This window comes from Dendrobium catenatum, unplaced genomic scaffold, assembly GCF_001605985.2.
Source record: "Dendrobium catenatum unplaced genomic scaffold, ASM160598v2 fragScaff_scaffold_1446, whole genome shotgun sequence".
NCBI classification, from domain to species: Eukaryota; Viridiplantae; Streptophyta; class Magnoliopsida; order Asparagales; family Orchidaceae; genus Dendrobium; species Dendrobium catenatum.
In genome coordinates, this window is record NW_021319908.1 from 2,106,576 (window position 1) to 2,114,535 (window position 7,960).

The 7,960-nt window shown below is 35.3% G+C and overlaps 1 pseudogene; it reads left to right on the forward strand.

Annotated features, from left to right (window-relative positions):
- The first annotated feature begins 201 nt into the window (after positions 1–201).
- LOC110093845 lies at positions 202–7,418 on the forward strand (annotated as a pseudogene).
- The last annotated feature ends 542 nt before the right edge of the window (positions 7,419–7,960 follow it).

A 7,960-nucleotide genomic window follows, 5' to 3' on the forward strand; every position in this document is an offset into this window, starting at 1 on the left:
GGGTAGTGGCTATACTATTGCAGATGATCATATGTAGTAGTCCGCCTAAAGAGTTATTATATCTTAATTATTAATAAATTTAGAAATTATGCTAAAAATTCTATATAATATACATAATAATAGACTACGTACCACTAATCTCTCACCAGGTGACTAGGAAAGAATGTCTATGGAGGCTCAGTTTATGGTTGTAAAAGGTAGATGGATGCCCAAGATCTATACCACCATAAATAAGCACCTAATTCTCGATTGTCTGTGCCTAGTAGTGGAGTGATGGGTATCACGTATGCCCTTCTCTCCTCCCAGATCTGGAGGTAATCACGGTATTATACAGTCCAATCCTGATCCGCTCTACCACGGCCATCAATGCACCTAAATGATTGATCCATTGGTTCAATATTAGTGGTTGGCACACCTGAAAATTGTCTTATAACTCGGTCTAGGAGGTGCCACTCTACACGTTTCCAACTAATCAGCAGTACTCGTACCCTCCAAATCTCCCGTCCATCCTGATACTACACTAGAAGAGCATCTAAAACTTCTTACGTATTTGGAGTCATGATAACCTTAAAAAATGTGATAGATAATATTTTAATTAATTTTGAATAAAAATACATTATTCAGATTATCAAAATATTATTATACCTAACTCATACGCTAACCATCAAACTCATCTCTATACGTCATCATGTTACCGGCAGGAAGCTCACGTATTCTATCTTCAGCCCACCTATAAATTTATATGAAACATTATTATTTAAAATACAATTGTAATTTTATTGACTAAAGCTTACTAACCTGCAACCCAAAGGTCATCCGACCAAGTCAAAAATTTGTGGGACTCGTAGTGTCGGTCGATTAATGTGCAATCTTTCACATGACAAAACTTATAGGAGTGCCACACCTCCATCAATATATGTCCTTGTTGGCCTTGTCGCATAGCACAGCTCCCTATAAAGATGTGCAAGAACAGCTAAGCCAATTAACATCCTACTAAAGCTGTTAACATCCACAAGTAGAGGTAACCATTGTAGAGAAACATGACTCTGTGATGTATATGATATCGAAAGAATAACCTATCGTGAATAGGATGTATGCTCATGTCGAATAAAAATCTTTGGGGCCAAATCATCATATGACTCTCTGTAAAATGTCCATCGGAGCCAACGTAGTGGGAGCATAGACTCAACTTGTGATGAACCCATCTTGAAGGTCGCAACGACTTCCTCATCATCTGGGGCATAGTATACCGTATCCCTGCTAGGATGCATCCCAAGTAGATCGTCACAGCAAGTAGGCCATGTTAGCCATATGTGACCTTGCCCCAGCAAAATTTAGACATCCTACAATGTAATTATCATCTTTCTGATCATCAAATGAAATGTGTTCGTTAAGGGACACCATCTTTCCACCAGTGTTGTGATCAGGTTGTGATCCAACCTAATGAACTAAAAATGTTCGAGATTTTAGAATCCAAGGTTTGTCAAGACATAAATCATACGCGGGCATTCAATTGGCCATTCCCTAGCCATGTGCATATAAGTTGTGGCAACCAAAGGAGATGCCTGCAAATTTCAATTTTGTTAGAATAAAATAGATGTTTATGCATGCAATAAGGAAAATATCATGACATTAATTTTTTAGCATACATGATATGGATCATGCACCCTATGTGATTCCCCTGGTGATGTTATACTATTTTTCCTTAGCATATTTTCTGCAGTGGTATGATGAGGTATGTGTCTGCCTGAACGAGCACGTCTAGATCTATCGGCCATACCTAGCAAATATAAAATCATTATAATTTATATTATTGTAACTACAATCTTTTTAAATGCTGAACAATTTATTAAAAAAGTGTAGGCTACATAGATTACCTTGATGAGGAAGGATTATGCGGACAAGTTGACCTATTGTGATCTTTTTGTTTGTAAAATCCACAAGCTTTATGTAACCTACTCGAATGCTCATCCATCGTGTTATGGTACCTATTAATTCATGGTTGACTAACACGACACCTAAAAGTAGGAGCAAGCAAAGGGATTAATCCGTGCTCTTCGTTAAAGGTGGGCCATAAGTCTTTTGGGGGAAAGACATTGAATAATTTGGAGTACGTGGCGATGTAGTTCTCAACCTTAAAAATTGGTGCTACAAATGCATTATGATCATACCGCCTAGCTTCATCTACTAAAACAACATGAATACAAGGGACATGATACAGTTGAGGCTTCAAACATGTGCACGTACAAGAGGCTGCACTTATTATCTCAACCTTGTTAGCTCGAGAAGATGCATCAATAACTTCAAATTCATTTATGTTTATCATGACTAGTTCAGGACATCGACGACCATCACGTTCAGCTCTTTGTATCACAATCATCGCGTGTGGAACAAAGGTTGATTGGCCTTCCTCAACCCACATTCCAGCTTCGGCTGATCTCTTGAGGAATAATGCCACAAGGTTATAGTAAATTGACATTATTAGCCATTGAATAGGAAGTCCACAGGTATGTTTAAGCGCACCATTAAAACATCCAGATGCGTTTGTGGTCATAATACTATATCGACATCCTTCATCAAATAATAGGGACCATTTAGAGACATCACGCTGTACCAACAAATCGAATGCCTCCTGCTTTGTCATTTTAATTTCATCTATCATTTGATTGAAATATGAATAATCATCAGTATTTCTGGCAAAATACATTTTGTTACTTAATCCCTCACTATCTTAAGTTCTTAAATGATGCACAATCTTTTTAAAATTTTCACATAATTGACGATCGCAGTGCCTATGAACAGCATTGGGAAATACTTCCCTGCACCCGCGTACAAGTCCTGGGTGCTTATAAGAAACTATGCACAACTTCTCCCGAATAGCTACAGTTGGTACTAGTTGTTGTAGGTTTGTAGGAACCAAATCCATGATTTATTGCTCTCTGATTCCACCACTACAAATGCTAGTGGAAACAATCCACCATTGCCATCAATTTCTACAGCAACAAGGAGGGTCCCTCGGTACTTGCCAAGCAAGAATGTCCCATCCATGCTCATCACTGGCCTGCAGTGTCGCCACCCATGTATAGATGGACCAAATGCCCAGAAAAGTCCCTTGATATGTGCGGGAGCTACGACATGAATATTATATACAAAGCCTGGTTGGGATAACTGTAAGGCCTCCATAAAATAAAAAAGAGAATGATAAGATTATTCGTAGCTACCAAAAGTGACTGCAATAGCTTTTCTACGTGTGTCCCATGCCTTCATATATGAAATCTTAATGTCAAACTTTGACTCCATTCTAGCTATGATCTCTTTCAGCTTCATATATAGTTGTTGTCTAATTATAGGAATGATTTGTCTGCATATAAACTTGGATGTGCAATTATATTGTCCACTAGCCAAAATGGGGTAGGTGCATGTATTTGGAGGTCCACATGTAAATATTTTCCATAACCCACCTAATCTTTTACTTCGCGCTGCATGTAAGCGCCAAAGGCAGGGCCGATCAGGATTCTCATGTTGGGCACACATGATACTCAGGCGACTTTTGTTGGATGTTGAATTTAAAAATTGAACATTATGAAGAATTGACCAGCCATTAATTGCGCCTTGCAAATCTGGCTTTGTATGAAATATCTGACCTTCATATAACTCTATTGGAGTAGTAAATTCTATCGAGCTAATAATATTTATGCAAGGAGCATCAAAATTTTCATCATCATCCCACTGTTGAGTTGTCCGAACAGTTTCGATAAAATCATTATTGATGTTCATCCCATATAACCCATCATGATTTTGTGTTGCGTGATCTTCAATGACATTCAGTGTTGTTAAATTCTTCCATATGAATCTGGGAGGCCAACCTTGGACTACCATCATGTGAAGAATTACTACTATCTCTATTCATTGTTTCATACCCTTCAACTTCATCTCTATCACCATGATCATTTTCCTCTATGTCCTGCTCATTTTGTGAATTACGCTGCATGTAAGGCACTGAGGGTTGAATATCTTGTAATTGTGTGTAGTTAGTTATCTCGCAAGATGGACGTTCACCAATATTATGTTTAGGTTCAGCTCTTGGAAGTTGTTGCGTCGAATAAATAGGTCGTTCCCATAAACTAAGACGACCATGTAAATCATCGTCAACATTTATCTAAATATCTATTCTACTAGTCATAAAGGCTTCATATGTGGGAGTGGGCCTATTACATAGAAGTTAAATACGGTGTAAGGAAAAGTTCATTCAAAGAGTTATGAAACCCAATGGTTAAAAACTCACATGTAAGCTTGAGCTGATGGGGCAGCAACCTCGGTGTGAGTAATTGGCTCAACCTCTATATATACAACGACAGTATTTGTACTAGCCTCCATCAACATGTACTCACACATCTCATCATCAGTGACATGAGACGCACAAAATCCACCATTATCTCGAAAATGACATGTGAGGTTAACAGTGTTTGTTGTTGAATTTATCCTTAGAGCACGCATAATTCTTAGTTTTAACTTTTCAAGAAAAATATTGCCATCGATAAGGAGCAGTCTAATTCTTCTGCCAGTATAAGTTGGTGTGAATTAGCCCGAAATACGTAACTCTCCATATATTTATTTATAATAATAACATCTTTTTTTAATTTTTGAGGATAGATGCCAAACTACTTTAATTAAATAAACTTGTTTTTAAATATGTTAATTTAAGTCACACAATACTAAATAGAAAAAAATAAAAAATAAAAAAAATAAAGCATACTCTAGTTCGAATAATGCCAAATAAATAAATATTTTTTCATATTTTATCTATAATTTTAAAATTTTATCATAAATAAATTTTCATAAAAATATCTCGATCAACTTGCAAGTTATTTTATTTATTTATTTATTTATTTCACAATTATGTTACATGTATGTGATAGTACTATTGTGATAGTACCATTACATACAAAAAAAACTACAAGTATAAATTTTTTAGCTAAGATGTTACTTTAGAAAAAAATAATAAAATCGTCTCAATTAAAGTCAAATCTAAAAGTCATCCCAAACGAAGCCTATATGTCTTGCCTAAATATAATTATATGATTAATAACTATTTAATCATACAAAAGTAGTTTTAATAGCTAATTTTTTTACATTACAGCTATAATTAAATTGGTTACATAACCTACTCAAAAAGTATCTTATCTCGTAAAGGAAAGTTTTGAACTCTATTCAATTAATTCAAAACTTAAAAAAAAGAAACAATTATCTGAACTAATTTAATAAATGTATTAACATGCAAATAATATTCATTATACTATTTTTTAATTGTACAGCTATTTTTCTAACAAAAAAGTTAGTTATTCGTATTATTCACTGCTGAAAAATATCTTTTAACTAACAAAGAGCCTGTAGGATATTTTTAAGATGATATATACATATATAAAAAAAAAATATCAATTTGTTAACTTGGGATTTTCTTAGGAAGATTGTAAACCTTCTCCTACTAAACTGTTCATTCTTCTCTTTCTTCCTCAAATTATTACTTTAAGGTGGGTGGTTATTTCCCTTAGTTGACAATTATTTACAGGCTAAAGCTATAATTAAGATCGCACTGCTCTTCTCTCCTAGCAACGTTATGTACTGCAAATGAGCCTAACTAAATAGGACATGCTCCCTTTCAGATTTAATATACAAATATACATAATTCGCTGCATTAACATTGCCACGTCATCCAATTTATTCACAAATTTAATTAACAATGAAACTTTCTTATCAAAAAAATTGCATTCAATATCTACAACTTCAAAATAAATTAAACGATACCAAATTTTTACAACTTTCTTTAATGTCATTACACAAAAAAATAAATTAAAAGACAAAAATTAACTAAAACTTCAACATAAAATAACAACAATTTTTCAACATCTGCATAATAAAGATTCTACAAAAAATTATGCAAGTAATTAAATTACATAAAACAAACTAATCAAACTAAAATAAAAAACATACATTCTCTTCCTCTAAAAACAGAAATCTTCAAATGTTGTTGTGCGTTTCCTCTCAATTCAAGGGGTTATTTATAACCGATCCTCCGCTTTCAGTACCTCTTCCCAACCACCCTAATTATATTTCGTCCACTCATTTCCATGCAAGGACGTGCAATTTATGGATCTGGTCCGGCAAAACGACAATTTTTTTGTGGAAACTGTGCGGAAATGGGCTGGCGGCATTGGACGCTTATAATGCGCCAATGTATTAAGCGCATTCTATATATTGCGCCTGAACATTCGACGCATGCTGTAGAATGCTCCTGAACGTTCGGCGCATTCAAAGAATGCGCCATAAGGTTCGGCGTATTCTTTGAATGCGCCATTCAGGACTGCGCATTTAGTACATGCGCCGATCAGTTTGGCGTATTTGCTCGTTTTAAAATTTAATTTTAATCACGCTGCTTCCGCTAAAATTAGTAACAAATATGCTCGATCCAAAAAATTGGCCAACGTTCATATATGACTCTTTAAATTCTATTATTTATCACTTTCTATAAAATATTTAAATTCCATTAAATAAATTGGGCGTTTTCACTGCCGATAAGTTAAAAAAAATTATTGCTCTCATATTGCTCTCCCCCTTCGATTTTCAATAAACAGTTCCCAGTTCGATTTCACTGCCCAGCAGTTTCTTTTATGCGAGCGTTTCACGCAACAATAGTTCTTTAATAAAAAAAATACCTAGGCCAACACAGCGACTTCATTATTCTCCCTCTCCGTCTCCCTGATTATTTCTGTTAATATCCCTCTCTTTTTTGCTATTCTACCATGTCCTCGCTGAAGTCCTACTGCCGGCTTGCTGACCTCGCTGAAAAAAGGTTTGAAAATCTGCCTCATTTACTTTATTTTCCTACTTATTATTTGGAGATTAATCTACCATTTTCTCATTCTCTACTGCTTTGATTGTGTGGGTAGGATTTACGAGAGTTCGAGGCTTACACTCTTTTTTCGGGCTTCGCGCTGATTTGTGAAGAAGAAACATTCTAATGGCGAAGTCGACCTCCAATGAGGTTCTTTGCATTCAGCTTATGCAGCGACACCGACCAATCTGAAGATTATTGATCTCTATGTTTTTTTTATGCTAGTAATAAACTTTTTTTAATTAGCACTTGTGTAAAATTTTGTTTTTATTGAGAATAGTTGGATAGTTTCCTTTCAACTCTTTCCTCTCAGGCGTGCTCTCTTCTGTAGGCACTGCAGTTCTTGAAGTTTGCCTCCGCATTCAACTCACTGAAGAGAACAAGGAATTTAAGGACCTCCCACTAGAGCGTGCTTTTGCAGATTTTGTTCTTTGCAACCATGTCCTCCATTTGGTGATCATGAACTTCCTAGGCTAAAGGTAAAATTGGCTTGGGATGGATCAGAATTACTTCCCAAGTGTTTACGTCGCCCATTTTGAATCCAAAAAACTTTTGATTGTTGGCCAGATAGCTTTTAAATGGTGCAGAAGGGATAAAAGATATTTGATTTTTTGTCTTTTTAAACTAATTGATGAAACACACTGTTGCTCCGAGGGCACTTGGTTATTAGGAATGATTTAATTTTGAAAAAAAAAATTTACTTCACCAACACTTCCAATTCTTGCTTATAATGTGGTCGCAAATTTCTTCTATTCCTCGCTGGCCGGCTCGGGCACTGCCTGACCAAGTTGTAGGAGAAGCCGAGGAGGCGCTCACTGCTAGCTAATGTCAGTAATCTCTTACACACTGATTCACAGAGTCATCTTCCGCTCTTCCTATATTATAATGCATTTTATTGAAAAATTTAAGATAACTTGTTTTTTAATTATCTTCCCAACCTTACCTCATTGATAACAGTTTAAGTCGGAACTTTGGCACATATTGTCATTTGTATGATTAAGATAAAGTTTTAAAAAATAGAAGCCTACATATTTATTTTTAATTAGATTTAATTTCTATGAAATTCAT